At 44.8% G+C, this 12,854-nt stretch overlaps 1 protein-coding gene across 1 annotated transcript in view; it reads right to left on the reverse strand.

Annotated features, from left to right (window-relative positions):
• LOC126092623 (protein FAM151B) overlaps positions 1–12,854 on the reverse strand; it is a 406,482-nt gene that overhangs the window by 375,146 nt on the left and 18,482 nt on the right. The gene's annotated exons all lie outside the window — the stretch shown is intronic.

The following is a 12,854-nucleotide window of genomic DNA, read 5'->3' on the forward strand; positions in this document are numbered from 1 at the left end:
GCCCTGAAAATAGGGTTTGTCACGTAAATATAAATTAGTACATGGATGTTGCAGAGCTCACAAGCGACTGAGTGTAATCGGCCAACGTAGTTACTCTGCGGCCAGGGCAGGTGGCGCTCATGGCGCGAATCATGTGCCAATTGGCGTACAAAGGCAACGTGTAAATTATCAGTATTAGTAACGTCCTTAGATAAAGTAACAATAAAAAGAAGGAAAGCGTTTAACACTCCCGTTATAACAGTATGGGAGCCTTGGTACAATTAATGTAGTTATACATCAAAAAGGCAGGTGGCGCTTACGCCGAGAGAGTTACGCACAGTGGCATATACAGCCAAAATATAAAAATTACATTATTATATTAGTGAATCCCACAAACGGTATATATGTCAGAACTTTAAAATTGACAACAATGTCTGTTAAGACAAAATTACGAACCCTGGTCCACAAACCAGTTAATACACATTCGCAGGGAACCAACGTTTTAGAGCCAGACAAAATCACATTAAGGGCGGATGTAGTGGCAGCCATACATCGTGAGAAAACCACATTACATAAAGGGTAGTGAGCTTAAAGCATTGAAAGTGCATCATAGCTTCCTGAGAAAATAGACCAGTGAGGTTACCAGCATTAATGTTATACCATAAACAGTACAGGTTTAAAGCCTTCGAAAAATTGTCTACAAGCAAGGTTCAACTGTTCGTTCAGTATATTACCGTCTTTGAGCTCTAGATGTTTAAAAATTTGTAACTCTTCCCACAGATCTAGTCTACGCCCTTTGACTTGTCTGTGTAGGATAACAGTGTCTTCTAAGTGTTTAGGCGTATGGCCGGCTATCGAGAGGTGTTCAGCAAAAGTAGAGCTGTGTATATTCGCTCCTTTTTTACCTAATAGGTGTTCTTTATATCTTGTTTTCACAGCTCTGCCTGTTTGACCAATATAATATGAAGGACAGTTATTACAGGTTAGTTGTAAACACCTGAATTGGAAAACCAATCGCTGGCAATCTCTACTGAATGTACAAGATTTCTTTTTAAGCTGTTATCTGTTGAGAAGGAGACGTTACAGTTATATTTTTTCCTTAGAAGACGTTTAATCCTATACGATATATTACCCAAGGAAGGAATGGAAATAAATTTTTTAGCTTCTTTGCTATCAGTGGGAAGGTTGTTGCTCAAAGTCGAACAGTTTTGGGAAGTTTTCTTACTGAACAAGTAATCAGTCATATTCTGACTGTACCCATTATTAGCCGCAATCGCTTTGATGACATTCAATTCCTTTTGTTGATCGGCAGGTGATAAAGGAGTAGTTACCATTCGGTATGACGCGAATGACAGATCTGCAAGTGAATCTGGAACCCTGGTAGTGGTCGTTAATGAAGAGAGCGTGGCGCACGCACAGTGGGGCGGGCTGGTGGGGGAGTGCGTGCGGGCGCCAGTGCTGGGCTGAGTGCAGTTTAGTGTCCTACAAGGGCGATCGCGCAGCGCGATACGGCGCGGTGCGGGGAATGAAATTTCAGCCGGCCAGGGCGTGGTCGACGCGTGGAGCCGGCGGGCGCTTTATTCGTCCCACTAATTGAGCGCGGCCCGTGTTACCTGTCCGCCGATCTCGCGGGACGCGTAAGATACCTGCACGAGTGATGGGGAGGGCCTAATTTTTGAATTCGCGCGGCTTCTAGTCGTGTCACTTCCTTCCCGACTGCTGCGGACCTGGATGTGTGGTGTACGGTACATCCACAATAATTGCACTACAAGGCGGCCTTCTTCAACGAAAACCTCTTACCTAATAACAAACTAAGGGGTGACAATTGTTGAACTATGCAAAATGTACAGTCGTAACTTCTGAATGGTTCGCGTTTGTTGTTGTTGTTGTGGTCTTCAGTCCTGAGACTGGTTTGATGCAGCTCTCCATGCTACTCTATCCTGTGCAAGCTTCTTCATCTCCCAGTACCTACTGCAACCTACATCCTTCTGAATCTGCTTAGTGTATTCATCTCTTGGTCTCCCCCAACGATTTTTACCCTCCACACTGCCCTCCAATACTAAATTGGTGATCCCTTGATGCCTCAGAACATGTCCTACCAACTGATCCCTTCTTTTGGTCAAGTTGTGCCACAAAGTTCTCTTCTCCCCAATCCTATTCAATACTTCCTCATTAGTTATGTGATCTACCCATCTAATCTTCAGCATTCTTCTGTAGCACCACATTTCGAAAGCTTCTATTCTGCTCTTGTCCAAACTATTTATCGTCCATGTTTCACTTCCATACACGGCTACACTCCATACAAATACTTTCAGAAACGACTTCCTGACACTTAAATCAATACTCAATGTCAACAAATTTCTCTTCTTCAGAAACGCTTTCCTTGCCATTGCCAGTCTTCATTTTATATCCTCTCTACTTCGACCATCATCAGTTATTTTGCTCCCCAAATAGCAAAACTCCTTTACTACTTTAAGTGTCTTATTTCCTAATCTAATTCCCTCAGCATCACCCGACTTAATTCGACTACATTCTATTCTCCTCGTTTTGCTTTTGTTGATGTTCATCTTATATCCTCCTTTCAAGACGCTATCCATTCCGTTCAACTGCTCTTCCAAGTCCTTTGCTGTCTCTGACAGAATTACAATGTCATCGGCGAACCTCAAAGTTTTTATTTCTTCTCCATGGATTTTAATACCTACTCCGAATTTTTCTTTTGTTTCCTTTATAGCTTGCTCAATATACAGATTGAATAGCATCGGGGAGAGGCTACAACCCTGTCTCACTCCCTTCCCAACCACTGCTTCCCTTTCATGTCCCTCGACTCTTACAACTGCCATCTGATTTCTGTACAAATTGTAAATAGCCTTTCGCTCCCTGTATTTTACCCCTGCCACCTTCAGAATTTGAAAGAGAGTATTCCAGTCAACATTGTCGAAAGCTTTCTCTAAGTCTACAAATGCTAGAAACGTAGGTTTTCCTTTCCTTAATCTTTCTTCTTTGCGTTAGGAAGTTCAAATTGCAAAGCTGGCCGCGGGCATGATAAGAATTAGTATGCGCATGCGCACACGCCTTTTTTTGTTGGCCATTTGCACGAGAAAACAAGCAAAATTGGCGCATTTGTGGGACTGAGACTCCGCATTTCGCGGTCGAGAAGTCTCTTCATCCTCAACAGGTGACTGTGTGGTGTGCAGTGTCCAGTCACGGAATAGCCGGTGCCATATTCCTTGGTGGCACTGTGACTACCGAACGGTACGTGAAGGTTTTGGATGATGATTTCATCCCCATTATCCGAAATGACCCTGATTTCGACAAGATGTGGTTCATGCAAGACGGATCTCGACCGCATCAAAGCAGGCATGGGGAGCAGTTTGGGGACATCATTCTGGCTCTGGGTATCCAGAGGCCACTGGCATGGGCCTCGATTGGCCGCCAAATTCTCCGGATCTGACCGCATGCGACCTGTGGTGTCACCGCCAGACACCACACTTGCTAGGTGGTAGCTTTAAATCGGCCGCGGTCCATTAGTACATGTCGGACCCGCGTGTCGCCACTGTCAGTAATTGCAGACCGAGCGCCACCACACGGCAGGTCTAGAGAGACGTACTAGCACTCGCCCAGTTGTACGACGACTTTGCTAGCGACTACACTGACGAAGCCTTTCTCTCATTTGCCGAGAGACAGTTAGAATAGCCTTCAGCTAAGTTCATGGCTACGACCTAGCAAGGCGCCATTAAACATTTCTCGAGAGAGTCTCACTTGTATCATCAAGAATGCTGTATACAAATGATGGATTAAAGTTAAGTATTCCAGCAGCAACGTACTTTTCTTTATAGCATTCATTACGTATCCTGTTTCAGACCTAACGCCAGCTGGCGTGTGTAAACGCGTGCCTTTCGGTTACCCGTCACTGTGGACTGGCTGTCTTGTCAGTCCACTACACGACCCCTTTTCGTGGGTCTACTTTATAGACAAGGTGTACAGCAATAACCCCAAAACCACTGCTATTCTTGCAGTATCTTTTTTCCGGCCGCAGCTATTCAGGAGGTCATCGACAGCACCCATGTTCCGACGCTTCAGCGGGTCATGTTTAATTTCTCTATTCGTCTGCGCCACATCATCACCAATAATGGCAGGAATATCTAACATGTCATAACTTAAATCCGTACCTTAAATCTGTAGTGACGTCTACATGTTGAATAAACTGTGTACATGCGGTCGTTTGTAACTAATTTCCTTTGTTTCATATGGTTCAATAATTGTCACCCTGTACTATAACGCCCGTCAGAGAAGACGTAAAAAAGTTGTAAAATTACCAAACCTCAGAGGCGTAAGGTTGAAAACAAGTGAGTCGTCAGGTCCGAATGGAATTCCAGTTCGATTTTGCAGAAGAAACTCTTTGGCATTGGCCCCTTAGTTAGCTTGCATTTATCGCCGAGTCCCTAGACACTGGCAAAAAGAACACGTGATTCCTGTATACAAGAAAGTTAAAAGGACGGACCCGCAAAGATGCAGACCAATATCCTTAACATCGGTTCATTGTAGAATTCTTGGCCGCGCGGGATTAGCCGAGCGGTCTTGGGCGCTGCAGTCATGGACTGTGCAGCTGGTCCCGGCGGAGGTTCGAGTTCTCCCTCGGGCATGGGTGTGTGTGTTTGTCCTTAGGATAATTTACGTTAAGTAGTGTGTAAGCTTAGGGACTGATGACCTTAGCAGTTAAGTCCCATAAGATTTCACACACATTTGAACATTTTTAGAATTCCTGAACATATTCTGAGTTCGAATACAACAAATTTCCTCGAGACAGAAAAATTTCTCTCCTTATATCAGCACAGACGTATTAAGTATCGGCCGAGCGATACTTAGCTTTTCTCATACGAAATCCTGCGAACCGTGCACGGGGGACAATAGGCAGGTTCGATATCCCTACGTTTCCGGAAAGCGTTTGTCAGACTGCCGCACTGCAGATTGTAAACGAGCGTCTGCACACTTCGAGAACGTTCCCAGACACCTGAGTGGCTCGAAGACGTCTCAAGTAGTGCAACCCAGTACGTTGAACTGGACGGGGAGTGGTCATCAGCGACAAGGGATTGTCAGAAGCTTCCAGAAGCCGTCTCTGTCCTTCCGCTCTGCGTGCCACGGACGTTACGTACAGCCGGCAGGTGCGGCATTACGGCGGCATTTGCGCGTTCCACGAAGCCGGCGGGCTGCCCGCCGTGTTTGCAAGACTCCTCCCTCCCTTGAGTTTAGCCAGCAGCCCGACCCCTGCTGCGTGATCAACTGGCCGCGGCTTCTCGGAAATTCTCATCGCGTGCCGAAAATTCCGCCTCGCCGCGGCGTTTTCCTCCTGACGCAGGTACTCCCCTCCCCCTCCTCCCACTCGCTAGGCCGCGAAATAATCCCAGCAAAACTTCCAGCGTCGTCGTGTTCTTCCTCTGTGTGGAATCTTCTGGTGCGTCCCATTGCATCTTACAGTTGGTCATTGTCGCCCTTCAGTCACATACATCACGTCGCCCCTGCGGTTCAGCTTTTCAAATTCAAATCGGTGTGAATTCCTAAGGGACCAACTGCTGAGGTCATCGGTCCCTAGACTTACACACTACTTAAGCTAACTGAAATTAACTTACGCTAAGAACAACATAGCCGGCCGGGGTGGCCATGCGGTTAAAGGCGCTACAGTCTGGAACCGCGCGACTGCTACGGTCGCAGGTTCGAATCCTGCCTCGGGCATGGATGTGTGTGATGTGCTTAGGTTAGTTAGGTTTAAGTAGTTCTAAGTTCTAGGGGACTGATGACCTTAGAAGTTAAGTCCCATAGTGCTCAGAGCCATTTGAACCATTTTTAAGAACAACACACACACCCATGCCCGAGTGACGACTGGAACCTCCGGCGGGAGGGGCAGCGCAATCCGAGACATGGCCTCTCAGACCACGCGGAAATGCTCTCTTCTCTGGTGGGGTAGTCCACATAGTTTCAAATATTTTACTGTTTTCTGAATGTCTTGCCTAACTACAGTTGGGGCTTCAAGTGTCCTCCATAACATAACTCACTTGCGTACAGGGCGGTCCATTGATAGTGACCGGGCCAAATATCTCATGAAATAAGCGTCAAACGAAAAAACTGCAAACAACGAAACTCGTCTAGCTTGAAGGGGGAAACCTGATGGCGCTATGATTGGCCCGCTAGATGGCGCTGCCATAGGTCAAACTGATATTAACTGCGTTTTTAAAAATAGAAATTACATATCCGTGTAGTACGTAAAGAAATATGAATGTTTTAGTTGGACCACTTCTTTCGCTTTGTGATAGATGGCACTGTAATAGTCACAAACGTATAAGTACGTGGTATCACGTAACATTCCGCCAGTGCGGGCGGTACTTGCTTCGTGATACGTTACCCGTGTTAAAATGGACCATTTACCAATGGCGGAAAAGGTCGATATCGTATTGATGTGTGGTTATTGTGATCAAAATCCCCAACGGGCGTGTGCTATGTATGCTGGTCGGTATCCTGGACGACATCATCCAAGTTTCCGGAACGTTCGCCGGATAGTTGCGTTATTTAAGGAAACAGGAAGTGTTCAACCACGACCTGCAACAAATGATGATGCCCAAGTAGGTGTTTTAGCTGCTGTCGCGGCTAATCCGCACATCAGTAGCAGAAAAATTGCGCGAGAATCGGTAATCTCAAAAACGTCGGTGTTGAGAATGCTACACCAACATCGATTGCACCCGTATCATATTTCGATGCACCAGGAATTGCATGGCACGACTTTGAACGTCGTGTACAGTTCTGCCACTGGGCACAAGAGATATTACGGGACGATGACAGATTTTTTGCACGCGTTCTATTTAGCGACGAAGCGTCATTCACCAACAGCGGTAAAATAAACCGGCATAATATGCACTATTGGGCAACGGAACATCCACGATGGCTGCGACAAGTGGAACATCAGCGATCTTGGCGGGTTAATGTTTGGTGCGGCATTATGGGAGGAACGATAATTGGCCCTCATTTTATCGATGACCATCAAAATGGTGCAATGTATGCTGATTTCCTAAGTAATGTTCTACCGATGTTACTAGAAGATGTTTCACTGCATGACAGAATGGCGATGTACTTCCAACATGATGGATGTCCGGCCCTTAGTTCGCGTGCCGTTGAAGCGGTATTGAATAGCATATTTAATGACAGATGGATTGGTCGTCGAAGCACCATACCATGGCCCGCACATTCACCGGATCTGACGTCCCTGGATTTCTTTCTGTGGGGAAAGTTGAAGGATATTTTCTATCGTGATCCACCGACTACGCCTGACAACATGCGTCAGCGCATTGTCAATGCATGTGCGAACATTACGGATGGAGAACTACTCGCTGTTGAGAGAAATGTCGTTACACGTATTGCCAAATGCATTGAGGTTGACGGACATCATTTTGAGCATTTATTGCATTAACGTGGTATTTACAGGTAATCACGCTGTAACAGCATGGGTTCTCAGAAATAATACGTTCACAAAGGTACATGTATCACATTGGAACAACGTAAATAAAATGTTCAAACGTACCTACGTCCTGTATTTTAATTTAAAAAACCTACCTGTTACCAACTGTTTGTCTAAAATTGTGAGCCATCTGTTTGTGACTATTACAGCGCCATCTATCACAAAGCGAAAAAAGTGGTCCAACTAAAACATTCATATTTCTATACGTACTACACGAATATGTAATAAAAATGGGGGTTCCTATTTAAAAAAAGCAGTTGATATCCGTTTGACCTATGGCAGCGCCATCTAGCGGCCAACCACAGTGCCATCTGGTTTCCCCCTTCAAGCTAGACAAGTTTCGTTCTTTGTAGTTTTTTCATCTGACGCTTATTTCGTGAGATATTTGGCCCGGTCACGATCAATGGACCACACTGTATATAGTCTTATGGCATGATGGATTGGAGCCCCTGAAATTCAGCCACCTCGTGCAAGTCTTTCAATTAGACTTAACTTTGGCAGCTTGGGTACCCTTAATCTATCTCAGCAGTCATATAGGGGGAAGGCGACCTACAGTTTAACGTAGAATCCAAACCAAGTGTCTTTCGTCCGTGTGAGGTGGAGGCTAGAGAAAAGTCAGACTGAAAAATTGCGAGGTCTGACCAGGATTCGATGTCGCGATCGTTCGGCTTACAGGCATCCGGTTTACTACGAGACCACCAAACCCAACAGCACCTGAGCTTCTTATGTTTCTCAAAAATGGAACGATGATTAACCACGCTTCTCTCCGTTTATCCGTACGTTATCTTCCGATATTATTCGTAATGCATGAACTGGAGGATTGTTATGAAACTGTTACTACCGAAGGTTTCCCAATCAGTCTTTTTTTGTTCCTGGAAAGCCTTTAGATAAAAAGCTTACAAGTCAGGCGCTTCTCTTCAGCGAGAATTAGTTTTGCAGACACGCTTGACGTACACTGAAGCGCCAAAGAAACCCGTACAGGCACGCGTGTTCAAATACAGAGGTAAGTAAACAGGCAGAATACGGCGCAGCGCTGCTTATTTTCGCACCAGAAGGCCGGCCCACGAACGAAGAGCTCGCGTTGTAATCCCCGAGCGACGCAGTTTTGGATATTCGCCTTTCTGTTGTTCCAGTTTTTCCAATTTGGCTTGTGTATAACACGTTCGATATATGTTAAGATGAGCTGATTTAAACTTTTTTAAACGAACAGAGAAGTGATGACTTATTTAGTGTTACGGACACAACCCACACCTTTACGGTCAGGCTTAGAAGTATTTTTGAACAGATATTTTTCTTGCTAATAGTGTTTGTGAATATCAACACACTAAATTTTAAAGAAACTCAAATCACCTGCCTGGGACCAAACATCGCAAAGTTATTCATAATTGCTTGTCTCATTTTGTATTTTGTTTTTCTGTTATTTCTCATGTTAACATTATTGTCCAATGTGGACGTATTAGAGCAACACTTATGTTAAAACTGAAGGTAATTTGTAACGAATTAGCTGCGATTAGTTGCTTTTATAGGCGTCTATTTTTTTCCTCGGTGGCGTTTCAAAGTGGTTGGCAGCCTGTCTTGCAATGGGAGTTTTTAAGACAGCTATTGTAAAACGCCGTCAGTGAAGATATAGTGTTCACGTGAATTAGCGACTAGGGTTAACATGAATTCGAAATGCGAGTTCCTAAACATAATTTATTGGCATGGTGTGTCGTATCCTTGCGTTACCCCTAGAGTAGCGCTCTACAGAACTACGGTTCGGTACTTCTGCTACAGTACAGTACATAAATCACGTAGCAAACGGTAGGATTACCGGTGCTATTGGTAGTATTGATAGGGAAAGAAACGTAAATGAATGTACGACAGACAAACTGGGAGCCGACGACTTCACTTTTGTATGTTTTGCACATAATTAGAACCGCATGTTGTAGTACAGTGTTAGTTGTTTATTTTATATTCTTACAAAAAATAAATTGATTTTATAAATAACAAAAATTATATGATGCGTAATTTCTCCACTGTTGTATAACTACAGCAATTACTTTTGATGCAAGTACAGTATACGTACAAAAATATTTTAAAAAATTATAATTATTGTTGTTATTTTGTACTCAATGGAGCGTTCGTCATCGTGATGAAAGGGAAGAGTTTCCTGTTATTACTGATCAGTGCAAAAGTTGTTTATGATTAACAGAAACATGTTTCATATATGTTCGAAGAAATATTGAAGCGATGTTTGATATATTTTTTTACCTTTTTGTTCAGGAAATTCCGTTTCCTAGGGCTATGTGATAAATCCGTATTTTTTTTATTTTGTATTACAACATCACCCTGTTTCACTCTAAAAATCAATGATTTTGACAGTTTCAGTTTTGTTATAAATAGTATTTATTGTTAACTGACAGAGAAGAGAATAACTATGTAGAGATGTACAGGAAGAACGTTCATGACAGTTTCAGTTTTGCTATAAATACCATTTATTTTTAACTGGCAGAGAGCAGAATAACATGTAAAGACGTACAGCAAAAATGTTCAGTGATCCTTTATATACCCTCACTCGGTTCCTAGACTGTTCACTGCTTCCAGTTTCTAAAGGAATCTACGCAATAAGGCACTGATTGCACGCCCAAACAAAGTGATCGAAACGCGGTAACGCCCGACAAGTATGCAACACATCTAATGTACAGCTAAGACGGTAACGATCGTAGCTGACCAAGGCTACCAGGAAAACGACGAGGTTCATAATGGTTCAAATGGCTCTACGCACTATACGACTTAACATCTGAGGTCATCAGTCCCCTAGACTTAGTACTGCTTAAAGCTAACTAACCTAAGGACATCACACACATCCATGCCCGAGGCAGGATTCGAACCTGCGACCGTAGGAGCAGCGCGGTTCCGGACTGAAGCGCCTAGAACCGCTCGGCCATAGCGGCTGGCAACTACGTGGTCTACGCTTACTTACGGTAGCCTACGGTAGTTTTACAACTCTAGTTGTCCTATAAATATTAATGCCATGTGCGCTAGTAGTACTGCTGTGATGTCACGTGACTAACCGGACCGCGATCTTAAGGAAAATATGTGGAACACGCCCAAGGGGCACCAATGGTTGGGCACTCCTGTATTATGCTATGTTCCTTAACAGGCTATTACCGGAAAAATTAACATTAAACTTGGGATATTTTGTCAACTATGCGATCAAATACCGAATTCCAAAAACTAAATTTCACAAATTCAGGAGAGAAAGTTCGTGCGAGTGAAACAGCGAGGGACGGAGGAAGGATGGAAGAGAGAGAGAGAGAGACAGAGAGAGAGAGAGAGAGAGAGAGAGAGAGAGAGAGAAGGAGGGGGGGAGGGAAAGAAAGAAAAGGGTCACATCCTGTGGAAGACAACATTAGGGACAGACGAGAAGATCTGATTAGGCAAGGACGGGGACTCAACCCAGCCTTCACCTTAAGTGGCTGAGGGTTGGTTGGTTGGTTTAAAAGACGGGGAAGGGACCAAACTATGAAGTGGTTCAAATGGCTCTGAGCACTATGGGACTTAACATCTGTGGTCATTAGTCCCCTAGACTTAGAACTACTTAAACCTAAGGACATCACACACATCCAGGCCCGAGTCAGGATTCGAACCTGCGACCGTAGCGGTCGCGCGGATCCAGACTGAAGCGCCTAGAACCGCTCGGCCACAGCGACGGGCCCAAACTACGAGGTCATCGGTGCCGCGACTGAGGGAATTGATGGGAAACGTAAATCTGGTGGGCCGGACATAGAGCTGAAGCGCTCTTCTCCCGAATACCAGCCCTTGCCTTACCTACGCGACACAGAAAGTTCCAGATGCGCTTTTTCTACTTGTCAGGTGGAGTGACGTTTGCCGCAGAAAATTACACTGAGATTGGAAAGACAATCACTAGCTAGCTTACTTGAGAGTTATTTATGTCTCCGTAAAGTAACCTTTCTTAAATGATTTTTGTGTAGTTGATCACCTACCATTGCTGTACTTGTTAGAGATGGGGGATCCGCTCCTGAACTGATTCATAGAGTTGAATCTTTCAAAGGAGTGAACAATCAGTGATTCAGAAAAAAAGAACGGTAGCTCCAAACGTTTGCCACGGCAGAGAGAGAGAGAGAGAGAGAGAGAGAGAGAGAGAGCTTATCAGCGGCGCCTCTGCTGGTCAGAGCACAGTGCACGCCACACAACACAGCTGGCGCCGGCCTCTGCCCTGCTTCTACCTTGGCTGCCTGCATTGTGCAGTGCCCCATTGGATTTTGTGTTTCACATATGCCGTGCCGTCTCTGTGCGTCCTCTGCCACGTGCAGTGTCTGGCGCAGCTTAACTTAGCATCGCACTCTGTCGGCGATCGTTTCAGTCGCACGTCCTGCCCTCTACGTCTACATCTACATCCATACTCCGCAAGCCACCTGACGGTGTGTGGCGGAGGGTACCTTCAGTACCTCTATCGGTTCTCCCTTCTATTCCAGTCTCGTATAGTTCGTGGAAAGAAGGATTGTCGGTATGCCTCTGTGTGGGCTCTAATCTCTCTGATTTTATCCTCATGGTCTCTTCGCGAGATATACGTAGGAGGGAGCAATATACTGCTTGACTCTTCGGTGAAGGTATGTTCTCGAAACTTTGACAAAAGCCCGTACCGAGCTACTGAGCGTCTCTCCTGCAGAATCTTCCACTGGAGTTTATCTATCATCTCCGTAACGCTTTCGTGATTACTAAATGATCCTGTAACGAAGCGCGCTGTTCTCCGTTGGATCTTCTCTATGTCTTGTATCAACCCTTTCTGGTAGGGATCCCACACTGCTGAGCAGTATTCAAGCAGTGGGCGAACAAGCGTACTGTAACCTACTTCCTTTGTTTTCGGATTGCATTTCCTTAGGATTCTTCCAATGAATCTCAGTCTGGCATCTGCTTTACCGACAATCAACATTATATGATCATTCCATTTTAAATCACTCCTAATGCGTACTCCCAGATAATTTATGGTATTAACTGCTTCCAGTTGCTGACCTGCTATTTTGTAGCTAAATGATAAAGGATCTATCTTTCTGTGTATTCGCAGCACATTACACTTGTCTACATTGAGATTCAGTTGCCATTCCCTGCACCATGCGTCAATTCGCTGCAGATCCTCCTGCATTTCAGTACAATTTTCCATTGTTACAACCTCTCGATACACCACAGCATCATCTGCAAAAAGCCTCAGTGAACTTCCGATGTCATCCACCAGGTCATTTATGTATATTGTGAATAGCAACGGTCCTATGACACTCCCCTGCGGCACACCTGAAATTACTCTTACTTCGGAAGACTTTTCTCCATTGAGAATAACATGCTGCGTCCTGTTATCTAGGAACTCCTCAAT

The sequence above is a fragment of the Schistocerca cancellata genome, chromosome 7 (genome assembly GCF_023864275.1).
Source record: "Schistocerca cancellata isolate TAMUIC-IGC-003103 chromosome 7, iqSchCanc2.1, whole genome shotgun sequence".
In the NCBI taxonomy this organism is placed as follows: Eukaryota; Metazoa; Arthropoda; class Insecta; order Orthoptera; family Acrididae; genus Schistocerca; species Schistocerca cancellata.